At 32.0% G+C, this 19,874-nt stretch overlaps 1 long non-coding RNA gene across 1 annotated transcript; it reads left to right on the forward strand.

Moving 5' to 3' along the window:
- Positions 1-18,925: 18,925 nt before the first annotated feature.
- Positions 18,926-19,632, forward strand: LOC134248628 (uncharacterized). Its single transcript, XR_009988085.1, has 3 exons — positions 18,926-18,980; positions 19,118-19,219; positions 19,353-19,632. It is a non-coding gene; the product is annotated as an uncharacterized LOC134248628 (long non-coding RNA).
- Positions 19,633-19,874: the final 242 nt, after the last annotated feature.

Consider the following 19,874-nt stretch of genomic DNA (forward strand, 5'->3'; position numbering starts at 1 on the left):
TTGTTTGTCCTTGGGTTTCAAATTTGGGTTTTCCTTGAATTTTGATGGTCCTAGGAGGAGGGTGGAGTTTAAAAACATGAAATCTGCAATGCAGTACAGCTTTCAAATACAGGAAAAAATTGTTAAGGAAGTTAAGTTAGGAAGAATAATGGGTCCATTTTTATACCCCCCAATATCTAATTTGCGATGTAATCCAATAGGTTTAGTTCCCAAAAAACAAGGTGGTTGGCGAATGATCACAAATTTGTCATATCCAACAGGTGACAGTGTTAATGACTACATAGACCCCAATTTATGTTCTGTCAGTTATTCCACTTTTGATGATGCTGTTTCTTTAATTGCGAGTAAAGGTGAGGGTGCCTTATTAGCAAAAATGGACATTTCCTGTGCATTTCGTCTGTTACCAGTTTGTCCACAGGATTTTTGTTTATTAGGCTTTCAACACTCTGGTGCATATTACATTGACAAGTGCTTACCTATGGGTTGTTCATTGTCGTGCTCTTTATTTGAGAAGTTTTCTACATTCCTTCACTGGGAATTAGCTCAGAGGTCTAAATTGAAAAGCATTATTCACTATTTAGATGTTTTTTTGTTTGTAGGAAGGGCCAATTCATCTCAGTGTTTGGATTTAATGAGACAGTTTGAAGAGTTATGTTTAGACTTAGGCATTCCTTTAGCTTTTGAGAAAACAGAGGGACCTTCTACTCGTTTGAGTTTTCTAGGTTTAGGCATAGATACTATTTCCGGAACTATATTTGTTCCAGATGATAAAGTTAGGGAGTTATTGGCAAAGATAAATGGAATACTTAATTCAAAAAAGGTTACTTTGAAAGAAATGCAGTCATTGGCCGGGGCGCTTGCATTTGTGGTTAAGGCATTGCCAGCTGGTAGGGCTTTTTGTTCAAGACTTTATGGTTCAATGGCAAGAGTCAAAAAATCTTTCCATTTTATAAGAATAACAGCAGAAATTAAGTTAGACTTGTTAATGTGGGTTCAATTTCTTACTGATTTTAATGGTAGGACACAATTTCCTAGTCTTGTATGGCAGGAAGATGATTCACTCCATTTTTATTCAGATAGTTCAAGTTCTCAGGGTTGCGGTGTTGTGTTCGGTAAACATTGGTGTAGTCTGCATTGGCCTGATGGCTGGCCTGAGGAATGCTACAGGGATATCACTTTCCTAGAACTTGTACCTATTGTATTAGGGGTTATGATTTGGGCTGAAAGCTTAAGGAACAAAAAACTCCTACTTCATATTGACAATTTATCTTTGGTGTACATCATTAATAACAAATCATCAAAAAACGAAAGAATTAAGATATTAGTCCGGATGTTAGTTCTGCAGACCCTCAAGTTTAACGTACAAATAAAAGCTCAACATATACCAGGTGTTAAAAATGAAATTGCAGATGCTATTTCTCGGTTTCAGTTGACCAGGTTTCTTCAATTGGCTCCTTGGGCAGATCCCTTTCCCTCCATGGTACCTATTCAGTTTTGGAGAGCTATTCAGGAACTGTAGCCAGTCTTCTGCAGGCCAGTGTATCTCAAAATACAGCGAATGTATACCGTCAGGGATTGCAAAGTTTTTTCAATTTTAGACAACAGTTGTCATTCCAGCAGATATGGCCCCCACCCGTTGATCACACGATTAATTTTATAGCATATCTGTCAGAGAGTAATATGGCTTTTTCTACTGTCAAATGCTATTTATCAGGAATCAGTTTCATCATTAACTTGCATGGTTGGCAGAATCCAGTGGATTCATTTATTATTAAGAAGTTGTTAGCTGGTTACAAGAGATGTTATCCGTCTCAGGATATAAGAAAACCAATTACATTACCTTTGTTGAATAGCATTGTCAGTGTTTTGCCACATTTGTGTTTTTCTGATTTTGTAGCAGCTTTACTTCAGTCTGCTTTTGCATTGGCTTTCTTTGCATTACTAAGGGTGAGTGAAGTGGTGGCTTTGGGTGTCAAGCATATAACTGTATCTAGTGATACCAATGAAATCTTTATCAAAACATCTAAGACTGATCAAATTGGTGCGGGGGCATTTGTGCATGTGAAAAAATCAAATGATACAAATTTATTGTTTCAATCTTTGCAGACGTTTGCTGCATTAAGTACCAATGTAAAAAGGGTGTCCTACTTTTCTCATTTAAATTCCAAACCCTTAACCGAATACCAGTTTTCGTCCATGTTAAACAAAGCTTTGCAGTTTCTGAATATACAGTCAACTCAATTTAAGACGCACTCATTTCGCATTGGGGGTGCAACCCACTTGTATACAAAAGGGTTTTCAGAGGATCATATTAAGCAGATGGGAAAGTGGCAGTCAGCAGCTTACAAATCGTACATAATACCATGTTCGTTGTAAATTTACATTGAGTTACACTGTATATGTATTGTCATATGACACAAAGTTACAATTCAAAAAAAAATAATAATAACTAGACCTTATTTTTGTCGTTCAACAAAAACGGAGGGCTTTTCGACCCCTTAAAAAGAAGAATCTTATATTACACATTAAAAAAACCTCAAATAATACAGTATCGCAAAAGTTCTTTTGAGATCAACACTGAATTGAAAACAAAACAATTCTCTTTGTCTACCAGTGTTTACTCAAAGAGACATAACTCTTTCATCAATATTTAAAATATACGAAAAGATACTATTTTTTTAATCCACTAAAACTCCTATAAGGGGTCAAAAAGTGACCCCTACGGCCAATAATTTTTAAACTGCATTCTTTAGGCTGAACGCCAAACCAAAATTAGTTTGAAGATTGCTTGAAAAATAAAAAAGTTACAGAGAAAAGGCTGATTTCTGAACTGACCCCTAAAGTCCCTTCGACTTAAGGGATTTTTCTTTTCATGACCTTACCAAGTTGAGACAATGATAGAGTCATTATTCATGTGAAATATCACGAGAATCACTTGCTTCCCTTTTGATATATGGGACATTGTATGATTTCATATTTAACATAGAAATCTCCATAGACAATTTTAAGGGACTCATAAAACCGGAAGTACTCTTCACATGCATATCAAAATTGAAACATAGAGAGTGTATTAAACTCCAAACAGGTTGACAAAGGGAGATAACTCTTGCATTATTATTTTTTAAATAACTCAAAAATACAAAATTTCAGGTCTTTATAACACCCATAAGGGGTCAAAAAGTGACCCCACGGACCATAATTTTTAAATTGCCCTTCTTATGCTGAACTCCAAACCGAAATCAGTTTGAAGATTGATAGCTAATTAAAAAAGTTATGGGCAGAAAACTAATTTCTGTATTGACCCCTAAAATCCCTTTTATTTAAAGAAAAATCATTTTCTTGACCTTACCACCGGAAGGCAATACAAAAGTTCTTTTTAATGCGAAATATTATGATACTTGCCTGCTTTCCTTTGAAAATAATGGCCATTGCATGATTTCAAATTTAACATAGAAATCTTCATAGGCGAATTTAAGGTACTTATTTAACCGGAAGTACTTTATATATCCATACCAAAATTGAAACATAGAGAGCATTTAGAACTCTAAACAGTTTGACAAAGAGAGATAACTCTTGCACAATTATTTTTGAAAATACATAAAAATACAAAATTTCAGGTCTCTAAAAGTCCTTCAAGGGGTCAAAAAGTGACCCCACGGACCATAATTTTTAGATTGATCTCTTTATGCTAAACTCAAATCCGAAAACTGTTTGAAAATTCATTGAGGAATAAAAAAGTTACAAGGAAAGGTCTGTTTTAAAGAATAACCCCTTGAAATCCCTTATTTTTCTGAATTATAATTTTATTTTATTTTGAGTTCAGGGAAATATCAGAGTCATTCTGTATTTAAAATATTACAAGAAAATCTTGATGATTGAAAAAGAAAATGGCCCACAACTTATTTTAATTTAACATAGAAACTCCCATAGAATATTTTCAAGGACCCTTAACACCGGAAGTTCTACTCTGATCGAGATGAAACTTACAGGATATGTTCTACTAATTAGTTATAATATATTTTTATGCTCAAAATAATTTTTCTGAACTTTATTGTGACTTTCAAAAATTTCATCCCCCCTTTTTCAATGTTTGAAGTCATATATCTCGAAAAGTGTCTGTGGTCAAAAATTGCCTACGCGTACTTTTTTTATTGAATAGGGTCTCTAGAATCCATATCTTAAATTTGAGAGTCTATACACTGAAATTAAAAATGTTTTTGGCTTATTTAGAAATTTAAGTTTTTGTTTGGTAAAAACCGGAAGTGACTATACCGGAAGTTCTTCATGTTTCACGCATGGGAGGTTTACATTTGCTATTTAGTGGTTATAAAATAAAATACCTATTTTTAAAGGTACTCCCGGAATGCTGAACGATAGAAGTGTTCAGTATAATAATAATAACTAGACCTTATTTTTGTCGTTCAACAAAAACGGAGGGCTTTTCGACCCCTTAAAAAGAAGAGTCTTATATTACACAGTAAAAATAAATATCAAATAATACAATATCGCACAAAGTTCTTTTGAGATCAATTCTGAAATGAAAACATAACAATTCTCTTTGTCCACCAGTGTCTACTCAAAGAGAAATAACTCTTTCATAAATATTTAAAACATACGAAAATGTACTAATTTTCAATCCAATTAAACTCCTATAAGGAGTCCAAAAGTGACCCCACGGCCTGTAATTTTTTAACTGTACTCCTTATGCTTAATGCAAAACCAGAATTAGTTTGAAAATTGGTTGAGAAATAAAAAAAAAGTTAAAGAGAAAAAGCTGTTTTCTGTACTTACCCATAAAGTCCCTTCCATTTAAGGGATTTTATTTCCATGAACTTACAAACTGTAGACAATGATTGAGTCATTATTCATGTGAAATATTACGAGAATTGCTTACTTCCTTTTTGAGATATGGGACATTGTATGATTTCATATTTAACATAGAAATCTCCATAGACAATTTTAAGGGACTCATAAAACCGGAAGTACTCTTCATAAACATACCAAAATTGAAACATAGAGGAAATATTAGGTTCCAGAAAGGTTGACAACGGGAGATAACTGTTGCACAATTATTTTTGATACTACTGAAAAATACAATATTTCAGATCTCTAAAAGTCCTATAAGGGATCAAAAAGTGACCCCACGGACCAAAATTTTTTAAATGTCCTTCTTATGCTTAACTCAAAACCGAAATAAATTTGAAGATATGGGGCGAAATAAAAAAGTTACAGTCAAAAAACTGTTTTTCTATTCTGGCCCCTAAAATCCCTTTTATTTTGGGGAACTTTGTTTTCATGACATTTCTGATTATAAAATAAAAAAATTTCCAAGGTACTCTGAATAGAAGTGTTCAGTATAATAATAATAACTAGATCTTTTTGTCAAAACCCCTTAAAGATAGTACAAAAATTATTATTCATGTGAAATATCACAAGAATTGCATGCTGTACTTTTGAAATAAAAAAACAAACGTGATTTCAAATTTAACATAGAAATCTCCATAGGGAATTTTAAGGATATTATAAAACCGGAAGTACTCTTCATATACATACCAAAATTGAAACATAAAAAGAATATTACACTATAAACAGATTGACAAAGGGAGATAACTCTTACACTATCATTTTATGAAAAAACTAAAAAATACAATATTTCAGGACTCTAAAACTCCTATAAAGGGTCAAAAAGTGACCCCACGGACCATAATTTTTAGACTGTCCTTTGTATGCTTAAGTCAAATCTGAAAACTGTTTGAAAATTCATTGAGAAATAAAAAAGTTACAGGGAATGGTCTGTTTTCAAAGTTGGCCCCTAGAAATCCCTTATTTTCCAAAATTTCAATTTCATACTTTAATGATGTCAGAAGTGTATCAAAGTCATTCTGTATACAAAATATAACAGGAAAATCTTGAATACTTTAGTAGAAAATGCGCCACGATTAATTTCATTTTAAAAGAAAACTTTTAAGGGTCATAAAACCGGAAGTTCTTTTCGGATTGACATGAAACTTTCAGTATATGTTCTACTAATTAGTTCTAACATATTTCTATGCTCAAAATAATTTTGGAGACGCAATTGTGACTTTCAAAAATTTCATCCCCCCTTCTTCAATGTTTGAAGTCTTATATCTCGAAAAGTATTTGTGTTCAAAAATTACGTACGCGCACTTTTTTATTGGATTATGTCTCTAGAATTCATATCTCAAATTTGGGAGTCTAGACACTAAAATTAAAAATGTTTTCGGCTCCTTAAGAATTTTCAGTTTTCCTTTAGTAGAAACCGGAAGTGACTATTCCGGAAGTTGTTCTTGTTTCACGCACGAGAGATTTTAATTTGCTATATAGTGGTAACACAATAATATACCTATTCTTAAAGGTACTCCCTAAATGCTGAACGATAGAAGTGTTCAGTATAATAATAATAACTAGACCTTATTTTTGTCGTTCAACAAAAACGGAGGGCTTTTCGACCCCTAAAAAGAAAAATCTTATATTACACATTAAAAAAACTCAAATAATACAACATCGCAAAAGTCAATACTGAATTGAAAACATAACGATTCTCTTTGTTCACCAGTGTCTACTCAAAGAAATATAACTCTTTCATAAATATTGAAAACATACGAAAATGAACTGTTTTTCAATCCACTAAAACTCCTATAAGGGGTCAAAAAGTGACCCCACGGCCAATAATTTTTGAACTGCACTCTTTATGCATAATGCAAAAATTAGTTTGAAGATTGGTTGAGAAATAAAAAAGTTACAGAGAAAAGACTGCTTTCTGTACTGACCCCTAAAGTCCCTTCTATTTAAGGGATTTTTCTTTCCATGACCTTCCAAACTGGAGACAATGATAGAGTTATTATTCATGTGAAATATCACAAGAATTGCTTACCTTCCCTTTTGAGATATTGGACAATGTATGATTTCATATTTAACATAGAAATCTCCATAGACAATTTTAAGGGACTCATAAAACCGGAAGTACTCTTCATATGCATTCCAAAATTGAAACATAGAGAGCATATTAGACTCAAAACAGGTTGAAAAAGTGAGATAAACCTTCCATCATTATTTTTGAAATTATTAAAAAATACAAAATTTCGGGTCTCTAAAAGACCAATAAGGAATCAAAAAGTGACCCCACGGCCAATAATTTTTAAATGTTCTCTTTATGCTTAACTCAAAACCAAAATAAGTTTGAAAATTGGTTGAGAAATAAAAATGTTACCGGCAAAAATACTGTTTTCTGTACTGGCCCCTGAAATCCCTTTTATTTTAGGGAAATTTTATTTTCATGACCTTCCCCTGGAGACAATGATAGAGTAATTATTCATGTGAAATATCACGAGAATTGCTTGCTTACCTTTAAAAGATAATGGAACATTGTATGATTTCAAATTTAACATAGAAATCTCCATAGGCAATTTTAAAGGACTCATAAAACCGGAAGTACTCTTCATATGCATATCAAAATTGAAACGTAGAGAGCATATTAGACTCCAAACAGGTTGACAAAGAGAGATAACTCTTGAACAACTATTTATGAAAATACTTGAAAAAATAAAATATCAGGTCTCTAAAAGGACTATAAGGGGTCAAAAAGTGACCCCACGGACCAAAATTTTTAAATTGTACTTGTTATGCTGAACTCAAATCTGAAAACTGTTTTAAAATTCATTGAGAAACAAAAAAGTTACAGACAAAGGTCCGTTTTCAATGTTGGCCCCTAAAAATCCCTTATTTTCCCAATTTTTTGTTTCTCAGTCCAATGAAGTAAGAATAGTGTTAAAGACATACTGTATTCAAAATATTACAAGAAAATATTGATTACTTTAAGAGATAATGTGCCATGACTGTAATTTCATTTTAACATAGAAACTCCCATATAAAATTTCAAGACCAATAAAACCGGAAGTTCTGCTCTGATTGATATGAACCTTACAAGATAGGTTCTACTAATTAGTTCTAACATACATCTATGCTCAAAATAATTTTTCTAACGTTATTGTGACTTTTAAAAATTTCATCCCCCCTTCTTCAATGTTTGAAGTCTTATATCTCGAAAAGTATCTGTGGTCAAAATTCACCAACGCGCACTTTTTTCTTGGATTAGGTCTCTAGAATTCATATCTAAAATTTGGGAGTCTAGTTACTAAAAATAAAAATGTTTTTGGCCTCTTAAGAAATTTCAGTTTTCCCTACTTAAAAACCGGAAGTGACAGGACCGGAAATCTAAAACTTTACTGACAAGATATTTTGACATAAGCTGTTTAATAGTCATAAAATAAAATACCTATTTTTAAAGGTACTCCTGAAAATCTGAGCAGAAGAATTGTAAGTATAATAATAATAATAAAACAACACGAAAACAATAGGTCTTTTCGACAAAAGTCGAAAAGCCCTAATAACTAGATCTTTTTGTCGTCCAACAAAAACGGAGGGCTTTTCGACCCTTTGAAAAGAAAAATCTTAAATTAAACTTAAAAAAAAATCAAATAATACAATATCGCAAAAGTTCTTTTCAGATCAATAGTGAATTGAAAACATAACGATTCTCTTTGTCCACCACTGTCTACTCAAAGAAACATAACTCTTTCATAAATATTTAAAACATACGAAAATGAACTATTTTTCAATCCACTAAAACTCATATAAGGGGTCAAAAAGTGACCCCACGGCCGATAATTTTTAAACTGCACTCTTTATGCTTAATGCAAAACCAAAATTAGTTTGGATATTGGTTGAGAAATAAAAAAGTTACAGAGAAAAGACTGTTTTCTGTACTGACCCCTTAAAGTCCCTTCTATTTAAGGGATTTTTCTTTCCATGACCTTCCCAACTGGAGACAATGAGAAAGTCATTATTCATGTGAAATATCACGAGAATTGCTTACTTCCCTTTTGAGATATGGAACATTATATGATTTCAATTTAACATAGAAATCTCCATAGGCAATTTTAAGGGACTTATAAAACCGGAAGTACTCTTCATATACATACCAAAATTAAAACAAAGAGAGCATATTAGACTCCAAACAGGTTGACAAAGAGAGATTAACTCTTACGTCCTCATTTTTAAAAAGACTTAGATAAACAATATTTCAGGTCTCTAAAACTCCTATAAGGGGTCAAAAAGTGACCCCACGGACCATAATTTTTAAATTGTTCTCTTTATGCTAAACTCAAATCTGAAAACTGTTTGAAAATTCATTGAGAAATAAAAAAGTTACAGGCAAAGGTCTGTTTTCAATGTTGGCCCCTAGAAATCCCTTATTTTCCCAAATTTTTGTTTCATCGTCTAATGAAGTCAGAATAGTATCAGAGTCATTCTATTTTTTTTCTAATAATTTGATGAAGTCACAAAAGTTTTTTCATTTTACAAAATATTACAAGAAAATGTTGAATACTTTAAGAGATAATGTTGTATACAAAATATTACAAGAAAATATTGATTACTTTAAGAGATAATGTGCCATGACTGTTTTCATTTTAACATAGAAACTTCCATATAAAACCAGAAGTTCTGCTCTGATTGATATGAAACTTACAATATATGTTCTACTAATTAGTTTTTACATATATCAATACTCAAAATAATTTTTCTAACGTTCTTGTGACTTTCAAAAATTTCCTCCCCCCTTCTTCAATGTTTGAAGTCTTATATCTCGAAAAGTATTTGTGGACAAAAACCACATACGCGCACTTTTTTATAGGATTAGGTCTCTAGAATTCATATCTTAAATTTGGGAGTCTAGACACTGAAATTAAAAATGTTTTTGGCTTCTTTAGAAATTTCAGTTTTCCTTTCGTAGAAACCGGAAGTGACATGACCTGCGATCTAAAACTTTAATGACAAGAGATTTTGACATAAGCTATTTAATAGTATTAAAATAAAATACCTATTTTTAAAGGTACTCCTGAAAATCTGAGCAGAAGAATTGCTAAGTATAATAATAATAACTAGATCTTTTTGTCGTTCAACAAAAACGGAGGGCTTTTCGACCCCTTAAAATAAAGAATCTTAAAAGAAAAATCAATATTTTACAATAAAAAAATCATATAATACAATATTGCAAAAGTTCTTTTGAGATCAATATTTAATTGGAAACATAACAATTCTATTTGTACATCAGTGTCTACACAAAGAGACATAACTCTTTCGTGGTTTTTAAAAACATACGAAAATGTACTGTTTTTCAATCCACTAAAACTCCTATAAGGGGTCAAAAAGTGACCCCACGGCCCTAAATTTTTAAACTGTAATCGTTATGCTTGTTGTAATACCAAAATTAGTTTGAAGATTGGTTGAGAATTAAAAATGTTACAGAGAAAAAGCCGTTTTCTGTACTGACCCCTAAAATCCTTTCTATTTTAGGGATTTTTATTTTCATGACCTTACCACCTGGAGACAATGCTGGAGTCAATATTCATATGAAATTTCAAGAGAATTGCTTGCCTACCTTTTGAGATAATGGAACAATCATGATTTCGAATTTAACATAGAAATCTCCATAGGCAATTTTAAGGCACTCATAAAACCGGAAGTACTCTTTATGTGCATACCAAAATTAAAACGTAGAGAGCATATTAGACTCCAAACAGGTCAACAAAGAGAGATAACTCTTACATCATCATTTTTGAAAAGACTTAAAAATACAATATTTCAGGTCTCTAAAACTCCTATAAGGGGTCAAAAAGTGACCCCACGGACCATATTTTTTAGATTGTCCTCTTTTTATGCAAATAAAAAACTCAAATCCGAAAACTGTTTGAAAATTTATTGAGAAATAAAAAAGTTACAGGCAAAGGTCTGTTTTCAATGTTGGCCCCTAGAAATCCCTTATTTTCCCAAATTTTTGTTTCATCGTCTAATGAAGTCAAAATAGTATCAGAGTCAATCTGTATACAAAATATTACAAGAAAATCATAATTACTTTTAGAGATACTGTTACATAACTGATTTCATTTTAACATAAAAATTAAAAGACCCATAAAACCGGAAGTTCAGGTCTGATTGATATGAAACTTACAGGATATGTTCTACTAATTAGTTTAAACATATTTTTATCCTCAAAATAATTTTTGTAACGTTATTTTGACTTTCAAAAATTTCATCCCCCCTTCTTCAATGTTTGAAGTCTTATATCTCGAAAAGTATTTGTGGTCAAAAATCACATACGCGCACTTTTTTATAGGATTAGGTCTCTAGAATTCATATCTTAAATTTGGGAGTCTAGACACTGAAATTAAAAATGTTTTTGGCTTCTTTAGAAATTTCAGTTTTCCCTTTGTAGAAACCGGAAGTGACAAGACCGGAAGAATAAAACATTACAGACAGGACATTTTTATATAAGCTATTTAATAGTTATAAAATAAAATACCTACTTTTAAAGGTACTCCTGAAAATCTGAGCAAAAGAATTGCTAAGTATAATAATAATAATAACTAGATCTTTTTGTCGTTCAACAAAAACGGAGGGCTTTTCGACCGCTTAAAACAAAGAATCTTAAAAGAAAAATCAATATTTTACAATAAAAAATCATATAATACAATATTGCAAAAGTTTTTTGGGATCAAAATTTAATTGGAAACACAACAATTCTCTTTGTACATTAGAGTCTACTCAAAGAGACATAACTCTTTCGTGGTTATTAAACACATACGAAAATGTACTGTTTTTCAATCCACTAAAACTCCTAGAAGGGGTCAAAAAGAAACCCCACGGCTCATAATTTTTAAACTGTACTCTTTATGCTTGATGTAAAACCAAAATTAGTCTGAAGATTGGTTGAGAAATAAAAATGTTACGCAGAAAAATCTGTTTTCTGTACTGACCCCTGAAATCCTTTTTATTATAGGAATTTTTATTTTCATGACCTTACCACCTTGAAAAAATGCTAGGGTCAATATTCATATGAAATATCACGACAATTGATGGCCTACCTTTTGAGATAATGGAACAATCCTGATTTCAAATTTAACATAGAAATCTCCATAAGCAATTTTAAGGGTCTCATAAAACCGGAAGTACTCTTCATATGCATATCAAAATTGAAACGTAGAGAGCATATTAGACTCCAAACAGGTTGACAAAGAGAGATAACTCTAACAATATTCTTTTTCGAAAGACTTAAAAATACAATATTTCAGGTCTCTAAAACTCCTATAAGGGGTCAAAAAGTGACCCCACGGACCATATTTTTTAGATTTTACTCTTTATGCTAAACTCAAATCCGAAAACTGTTTGAAAATTCATTGAGAAATAAAAAAGTTACAGGCAAAGGTCTGTTTTCCATGTTGGCCCCTAGAAATCCCTTATTATCCCAAATTTTCATTTCACAATGTTATGAAGTCGGAACAGTATCAGAGTCATTCTGTATACAAAATATTACAAGAAAATCATAATTACTTTTAGAGATACTGTTACATAACTGATTTCATTTTAACATAAAAATTAAAAGACCCATAAAACCGGAAGTTCAGGTCTGATTGATATGAAACTTACAGGATATGTCCTACTAATTAGTTTAAACATATTTATATCCTCAAAATAATTTTTGTAACGTTATTTTGACTTTCAAAAATTTCATCCCCCCTTCTTCAATGTTTGAAGTCTTATATCTCGAAAAGTATTTGTGGTCAAAAATCACATACGCGCACTTTTTTATAGGATTAGGTCTCTAGAATTCATATCTTAAATTTGGGAGTCTAGACACTGAAATTAAAATTGTTTTTGGCTTCTTTAGAAATTTCAGTTTTCCCTTTGTAGAAACCGGAAGTGACAAGACCGGAAGTACAAAACATTACAGACAGGACATTTTTATATAAGCTATTTAATAGTTATAAAATAAAATACCTACTTTTAAAGGTACTCCTGAAAATCTGAGCAAAAGAATTGCTAAGTATAATAATAATAATAATAATAATAAAAACAAGACGAAAACAATAGGTCTTTTCGACAAAAGTCGAAAAGCCCTAATAATAAACAAGACGAAAACAATAGGTCTTTTCGACAAAAGTCGAAAAGCCCTAATAATAATAAACAAAACGAAAACGAGGTTTAGGTCTTTTAACACATTTTAAAAGTCGAAAAAATGTGAAACTAGACCTTATTTTTGTCGTTCAACAAAAACGGAGGACTTTTCGACGCCTAAAAATCAAGAGCTTTAAAAACTTACACGATATAAAACTCATAAGCTCAATTTTACAAAAGTTCTTTTGAGATCAATACTGAACTAAAAACATAACGATTCTTTTGTACATCATTTTCTACTCAAAGAGACATAACTCTTTCATCAATATTTAAAACATATGAAAATGTATTTTTTTTTCAATCCACTAAAACTCCATATAAGGGGTCAAAAAGTGACCCCACGGTAATAATTTTTAAACTTCACTCTTTATGCTTAATGCAAAACCAAAATAAGTTTAAAGATTGCTTGAAAAATAAAAAAAAAATATGGAGAAAAGGCTGTTTTCTGAATTGACCCCTACAGTCCCTTCTATTTAAGGGATTTTTCTTTCCATGACCTTACCAACTGGAGACAATGATAGAGTCATTATTCATGTTGAAATTTCACGAGAATTGCTTGCTTCCCTTTTGATATAATGGGACATTCATGATTTCATATTTAACATAGAAATCTCCATTGAGAATTTTAAGGGCCTCATAAAACCGGAAGTACTCTTTATATGCATATAAAAATTGAAACATAGAGAGCATATCAGACTGCAAAGAGGTTGACAAAGGGACATAACTCTTGCATCTTTATTTTTAAAATTACTTAAAAATACATAAATTCAGGTCTCTTTTAGTCCTTTAGGGGTCAAAAAGTGACCCCACGGACCATAGTTTTTGAATTGTAATTTTTATGCTGAAATCAAATCCGAAATCAGTTTGAAGATTTATGGACAAATAAAAAAGTAATAAACAAAAAGCTTATTTCTGTACTGACCCCTAAAATCCCTTTTATTTTAAGAAATTTTATTTTCATGACCTAAGCACCGAAAGGCAATGCTAAAGTAGTTTTTCATGTGAAATATTATGAGACTTGCTTGCTTCCCTTTGAAAATAATGGACATCGTATGATTTCAAATTTAACATAGAAATCTCCATAGGCAATTTTAAGGTACTTATAAAACCGGAAGTACACTGTATATCCATACCAAAATTGAAACATAGAGAGCATATTAAAACTTCAAACAGTTGCCAAAGGGAGAAAACTCTTGCACAATTATTTTTGAAAATACTTAAAAATACAAAATTTCAGGTCTCTAAAACTCCTTTAAGGGGTCAAAAAGTGACCCCACGGACCATATTTTTTAGACTGTCCTTTGTATGCTTAAGTCAAATCTGAAAACTATTTGAAAATTTATTGAAAAATAAAAAAGTTACAGGCAAAGGTCTGTTTTCAAGTTTGGCCCCTAAAAATCCCCTATTTTCAAAAATTTCAATTTAATAATTTGATGAAGTCACAACAGTATCAGAGTCATTCTGCATACAAAATATTACAAGAAAATGTTGAATACTTTAAGAGATAATGTTCCATGATTAATTTAGCGTGATTTCAAACTTAACATAGAAATCTCCATAGGCAATTTTAAGGCACTCATAAAACCGGAAGTACTTTTCATATGCATACCAAAATTGAAACATAGACAGCATATAAGGTTCCAAACAGGTGGGCAAAGGGAGATAACTCTTCACAAATATTTTCTAAAAGACTTAAAAATGCAATATTTCAGGTCTCTAAAACTCCTATAAGGGGTCAAAAAGTGACCCCACGGACCATATTTTTTAGACTGTCCTTTGTATGCTTAAGTCAAATCTGAAAACTATTTGAAAATTCATTGAGAAATAAAAAAGTTATAGGCAAAGGTCTGTTTGCAATGTTGGCCCCTAAAAATCCCCTATTTTCAAAAATTTCAATTTAATAATTTGATGATGTCACAACAGTATCAGAGTCATTCTGCATACAAAATATTACAAGAAAATATTGAATACTTTAAGAGATAATGTTCCACGATTAATTTCAATTTAAAATAAAACTTTCAAGACCCATAAAACCGGAAGTTCTGTTCTGATTGATATGAAACTTACAATATATGTTCTACTATTGAATTCTAACATATTTCTATGCTCAAAAAAATTTTTGTAGCGTAATTGTGACTTTCAAAAATTTCATCCCCCCTTCTTCAATGTTTGAAGTCTTATATCTCGAAAAGTATTTGTGTTCAAAAATTACGTACGCGCACTTTTTTATTGGATTATGTCTCTAGAATTCATATCTCAAATTTGGGAGTCTAGACACTAAAATTAAAAATGTTTTTGGCTTCTTTAGAATTTTCAGTTTTCCTTTAGTAGAAACCGGAAGTGACTATTCCGGAAGTTGTTCTTGTTTCACGCACGAGAGATTTTAATTTGCTATTTAGTGGTTTCACAGTAATATACCTATTCTTAAAGGTACTCCCTAAATGCTGAACGATAGAAGTGTTCAGTATAATAATAATAATAATAATAATAATAATAATACGAAAACAATAGTCTTTTCGACAAAAGTCTTTAATAATAATAAACAAGACGAAAACAATAGGTCTTTTCGACAAAAGTCGAAAATGCTTTGGATCATTTCATTGGTTGTAATTTTGTTTCGTCAACATTTCCTTGATGCTTGTCATGAGCCAATTGTATTTTGGTGCAATTTGTACCTTATTTTGTGTGCACAATTTGTGCTTTAAATGACTTGAGCCGATTTGGCATAATTTTGGTGCAATTTGTACCTTATTTTTTGTGCACAATTTGTGCCTTATGTGACTTTAGCCGATTTGGCATAATTTCGGTGCAGTTGGTACCTAATTTTGTGTGCACAATTTGTGCTTTTATTGTTACTTTGGGCTGCAAAATTGCCGCCCCAATGTTAGTTTGTGGCGGATGGGTCATGTGACTTGGTCCCTTGACCCATTTGGCATAATTTTGCAAAGAATGCTGTCTCCGGGGGGTACTGTTTTTTCCAGGCTCCTTGGATCAAGATGGTATTTCTCTTGCTTATGATTATCCATATTCAGTTACCTATGCTGCCATATAATCATCATCGGCGCATACATTGTATTATATCTAATATTTTATTAAATGGCCATGACAAGCACGCCAAAACAATTATTGACTTGTTTTATTGACTATTTTTAGACATCCTTAACCTTTTACAGGGTTTATCTGATCATGTTTGTTTCTGTTGTCGTCCAAGTCCAGGTCGCGAAATAATGGAGTTTATCAAATATGGATAAACCTGGTTATTTCGCGTAGCTTAGTTTTTTACATATGCTAAGATCGATAACTCCTAATCATTACGTTCATAATTCATCGGGTTCGGTGCTCAAAAATATTTGTTGAATGCGCATGTCTTCTAGAATATTCCTTTCTATTCCGTAATTTGAGTGAAGCAGACGCACAAAATTTTTAAACCCACCCTCCCTCCCCCTAAGTCGATTTATATTCCCCTTAAGCATATATTTCATGTTTTATTGCAATGTAAATTTTCTTTTGGTGTTTTTCTCGTTTTCGTTTAATTTCTCGTTTCAGCGTCATGGCATGGATCAAATGCTGAATAGGATCCACCTTATTGATGTGCTTGGCAGACCTTTCAAACTTCCAGTTGTGTGTGGTGTTTTTAACTTTGTTAAGCATAATTTTGCAAAGAATGCTGTCTCCGGGGGGTACTGTTTTTTCCAGGCTCCTTGGATCAAGATGGTATTTCTCTTGCTTATGATTATCCATATTCAGTTACCTATGCTGCCATATAATCATCATCGGCGCATACATTGTATTATATCTAATATTCTATTAAATGGCCATGACAAGCACGCCAAAACAATTATTGACTTGTTTTATTGACTATTTTTTAGACATCCTTAACCTTTTACAGGGTTTATCTGATCATGTTTGTTTCTGTTGTCGTCCAAGTCCAATGTCGCGAAATAACCAAGTTTTATAAAATACAATTTCATCAAAATCAGTTTTTATCAGAACGGCCGACATTGTTCTACTGTGATTTTCAAGCATTTGTTGGAAACAAAATGACGTCTAGATGTGATTACAGGGCATTAGCTCTTCATAAAAACAATGGCGACGTCTCAATGCTTTTATCTAATTGGAATTCTTCACTCTTGAAACAATTCGTCAATAAAATTTACCATGACTAATTAAGAGTGTTTTGGCGGTGTCTTTGTATATCCATGTGAGTGAATAAATTTTCGAAAGGTATGTTACACAACAAACACACAAACCTGTCTTTGAATTTAAGGTACGTAATACATGGTAAGGACCGCCTCATGAGTAGACGAGGGGCCCACCTAGTGAACACATCATTCAATTTCACTGCATTTTATTTAATTTGAGTTTTGATCTAATAACCAGTTCATGTATGTTCCCATGTTTACTATAAGCCATTATGGATCCATAGGAGTTGTTGTAAATATGTCTGCATATTCATCCTGATAAATATAATTCGTATGTCCTTTCTTCATGCCTTTATTTAGTGGTTAAACTTCGTGAATATGACATTGTATATACAGCATGTTTATCATTTGTAGATTCGGTTTGATTCAATTAAATATTGTTAACATACTCTGTCCAAATAGTTTTTAAATCAAGATTCAGCTTCCTGAGACGTCAAGTATATTTTTCTTTAATTAGGCCCTTGAAGATTGGTTGTTTCTTTGCTTTTCATCCCTCCGAGATTCGTTAGGACGACATTTAAACATTTCCCCCATTGCTCCAAATTTAGACGTCCTCAGCACTTTTTTGGCATTAAGCAGTAGGGGATCTTTTTTGAGCCAGCATCTTCTGCGACACTGGACATGTTTTTATGGTCCCCTATGAAGGACCGTTTTCAACGTTACTCATTGGGATTTGTACCTGCGATTTAGAATTAGCCACTTACTTCTTAACTCCAAAGCAAAATTCTCCAGAAACACTAAATCTCATGACCCTCAAAAAAGTACATTGATCGTCTATAAGCTCTGAAGGCTGATGGAAGGTTTGAAAAAATATACTCTTATGTCTGGTCTTCGCGTATTTGAGAATCTTGTCTATTTTATTCAATTTATATAAATGTAATAGCGTGAGATATTTCACAAGTTCAACTAAATAACAGTTGTGAATTAATTAATCATGAATTTTGCTTTTAAACGGCATATGTACGATACTTAGCATTTTGTTCACAAATCGCTTTCTTTTGTACTTTTCTTATTTATAAACTAGGTAATTTTGCATTAAATTTTAGAATGTATTTTGATAGCTGCTGTCTGAAAATAAAATTGTTTACCTACCTACCGACCCAACTTGAGAATTTAGGGTCGGGTCGGGTTTCAAAAACGTTTTGAAAAGACTATGTTCTTTGCCCTTTACTAAAGCATTTTACGGACATTGATTATCAGCTGCTTTGGCGCGAAGAGCGTGATTTTCTAACGAAACCGGCTTTCTTGCTTTGAAACTTGATTGGAAAATGTCATCGACGGCTCACGACCATACATACACGTTTGATGAGTACGGTGAGTATGTTTTACTTGATTGGAAAATGTCATCGACGGCTCACGACCATACATACACCTTTGATGAGTACGGTGAGTATGTTTTGCTTAATTAAAACTTTGAATTCAGAAGTATAGCCTGAAAATATTTTAATATTCACACTAGAGCTTGTTTACCGTGTGTTAGATAAAGGTATCATACAATTTGATAAACAAATAAATTGGAGATTTGTTTTAGCTAATATTTCATTACTATAAGAAGTTTATTTAAATTGCGGTTGAAGGATGAAATCTGATTTGTTTATTTTAATGTAACTTGATTTCACCTGTTAAAAATTGATAGGTTGCAAAAACAAAGGAAGATTTTCAAGAGGAAAGGAACCAGAGGACTCTACTCTACAGAGGACCATGTTTTTCATGATCATTCTTATATATCTATTGTTGATTCATGTAAGTGTTTATATTCCAAGGAATGATAAATTTATATAAAAGCATTTCAAATAAAATGTGTACATTTATTTAATAAAATACAGTAACTTCATTTTTCTTTCAAATGAAAAATTTATACAATGTCAATACTTTAGAAGGCCCAGACACAGATGTTCCTGAGTATGAGGAGGAGGAGGAGGACACAGATGACTATACATGCAGTTCATCAGAGAGTGACGAAGAAGAACCTGAGAGAAATGGTAAGCATTGAATAAATATATGAATCTGAAACCTGGATCTCTTTGTCTTTTTCTCTCTGCATTGGTAAACTGTTATGTAAACAAGTTTAAATAACATGCCTTCATATTAAATATATTTATATACACCATTTAGGTGGAAATGTCTTTCCCTTGCAAGGGCGGCACATCATAGACATTAATTTTTTAATCCAAGAGCTGGGTAAAGGGTGCCATTCTTGCAGAGAACCTTTACAGTTGTCCTCTTGCATAGGAGATACCCGATATAGACTAGGTATTATTAAAATACAAGAAAACACTAATAAGTCTATGATAACATTGTATAAATATATATTATAAGTTGTATCATATTGTTTTCAACACCACACATGCTTGTAAGTAATCAAAATAAGTAATATTTTAAACTGATAAAATATATATTGCTAATAATGAAGTTGTATAGTATTTGTATAAAACTAACATGTAGATATACTCTTGATACAGGTAGTTTACTTCACATGTGCACAGTGTCTAAATGTTACACTTGTCCCTGCTGGGAAAAGGCATGGCCAAAATGTATGGGATGTGAATTCCAAATTGGGTGCAGGTAAACATAATCTTTCAAAAAGAAAAACATTTTTTTTCATAATCATTGTTTATATCTACAAAAAGCAGAATC

Source organism: Saccostrea cucullata, unplaced genomic scaffold (genome assembly GCF_032062105.1).
Source record: "Saccostrea cucullata isolate Sc308-1 unplaced genomic scaffold, CSIRO_AGI_Scuc_v1 ctg6008, whole genome shotgun sequence".
Taxonomy (NCBI): Eukaryota; Metazoa; Mollusca; class Bivalvia; order Ostreida; family Ostreidae; genus Saccostrea; species Saccostrea cuccullata.